Source organism: Triticum aestivum, chromosome 2A (genome assembly GCF_018294505.1).
Source record: "Triticum aestivum cultivar Chinese Spring chromosome 2A, IWGSC CS RefSeq v2.1, whole genome shotgun sequence".
Lineage (NCBI taxonomy): Eukaryota > Viridiplantae > Streptophyta > Magnoliopsida > Poales > Poaceae > Triticum > Triticum aestivum.
Window position 1 is genome coordinate 492,851,547 of NC_057797.1, and position 2,422 is coordinate 492,853,968.

Consider the following 2,422-nt stretch of genomic DNA (forward strand, 5'->3'; position numbering starts at 1 on the left):
CCGGCGCCATCTCCGCCTCGCCGCCCTTCTCCACCGGCGCCGCCCCGCACCGACAACTCCGGCGCCCTCTCCCTCACCTCCGGCCGCTGTCCTCTTCTTCCCCGTCAAGTCCGGCGACGAACCCCGGCGATGCTCGAACCATGTGCAAACCCTAGATCTAGATCTGGGAGGTGAAATTTCGTCTAAGTCTTTTGCTCTGTGACATTTTCAAGCCTACTTCATCATGCTCTATCTCCATGACCGTGACTCCGATTCATGCATATGACATGTCGAATTGTTCATCCCATTGAGCTCTTCACGTTAGAAGCATTTCCATACATTGTACTACCCATTATGATGCCATTATCATTGATGCAAGAGTGCTATAAAATGTTAACTGCTGGTACTTATTAGATCATGAGGTTTTGTCATTTTTGTCGCATTTGATGTGTGCATTGTTTGAGCATGAGGTCTACATGTGTTTTGAACTAAATCATGCCATATTTACAGAGGTGCAAGCCTTGTATTTTTGTGATATATGTGGTGACTAGCACAAGCATGCAAAGTAGGCTCCATAATGTTGCTGTTTTCAGGGACTTAGGATTTTGCTAAGTCCTTTTCCTGCTGTTATTGTGATGCCATGTAAACTTGATGCTACAGTGAGATCCATGCTTATTTTGGGATACTTCAGTAAGGGTGTTTTGAACATGTGGTTATGCTCAATCCATCCATGCCCCTGTTTACAATTATGGAGTTGTCTGGCATGTCCTTTTCTTGCTCTACTTTTGCTATAAAATGTTCCTGGCAGAATGTTAACATGTTAATCAATATTTCCATGGTTGTTGCTAGTGATCCATACATCATATGAACATGATCTTGCCATGGTTAGCTTCATGAACATGTTATATTGCTATTTGGTATGCTTATATCGTCATGGAATGCTTTGTGGTGAGTGGTTTGCGCTCGCAAAGTGGCTATCATAATTCTGTTTATGCCATGCTCCGTTTTTCTGATAAGTCTGAAACTGTTAATAAAACTTGCTATGTGTACATGGGTGCCATCATATTTTCCGTGCCTTTCTGGCTCATGATCATTAAGGAACTTTTGATCTATGCTTCTAGCAGAAACATGCCATGCCTTGGTGTGCTATGATATGTTCCTGTAGCATGTTGTTTGCTTGCTCTAAACATTGCTCCTGATGTTGTTTTTGACATGTTAGTATTTTCACTAAGTCTGTGATACTGATATCTTTTGCACTTTTGCCATGCTTGTTTGAACCTGCTCTTGTGTGATTTAGTCGTAGCTCAGTGTTCATGTTTTGTCAGGCATCTCTTGTACATCGCTGCCATATGCTTTGTTTCTATGTTGGAGCGCAATAGCTTAGTTTCTTGTTGCATTGTAGATGGCATCATGCTGTTAATCGCAGAATAGCACCATTCTTGTTTTGCTTGCCATTTGCAAACCGTGCATCCGTTTCCGGTGATATTTATATCGATTTCAACCGAAATCATCTCATCTTTCCATTGACACACTTGGTTGGCCAAGTTGATGCCTTGATCATTCTTTCCCTTCCGGAGCACGCATATGCATTGCAAATCACATCTCACATATCATGCCATGTTTTGCATCATGTTGTTTGTGCATTGCACCGTGATTGATTGTTGTTCCATTTCTTGTGTTCTTGCCTTGGGTAGAGCTGGAAGATGAGTACATGACTGAGAAACCTGTTGAGTACGCTAAAGAGGATCAAGCTTTCGACAACTCTGAGAACTTTGCAGTCAAGATGACCATACCCTCAAAATCATTTGTATCTTTGCTTGCTAGTTGTTCGCTCTATCTCTATGTCGCGCTACCTATGTGATGCCCGGGTAATTAAGCTACAGTGATCCTCTGCTAATGATGCCACGTCACCTTGTTTATAGTTGCTAATCTCGAGTTAGTTCGAAACCGATTCAAATTCAAATTCAAAAATAGGCAAACAATAAAAGTTTTCAAATATTAAAACTAAAATGTTCGGAGTGAACCAAATATTGCATAGATAATTATGGGGGGGAAACCACACATGTATAAAATGTTTAAATACTATGAGATGAATAAAACAGTAGTAAAAATGATCATTTGAATAACTTTTATAATTAATAAAATGTCAAACTAAGTTATTTGGGGTCTAGACTTTTTGTGACTATGGACTAGGTTGTAATACTAATTTAGATACTAAGTGTATGTTTTACTAAAATAGAATGCAACTACAATAAAGCAGGAAAGAATAAATAAAAGGAAAAGAAAACACAAAAACAGAAAAGGAAACTAACCAAAAAAAGGTAAAAAGAGACCCCCACTGGACCCCTTGGCCCAACTGGGCCGGCCCATCCCGCACCTCCCTGGCCTATATGGCCCTATCCCCCGAAACCCTAAACCGCTACCCACCCCCACTACCCACTCC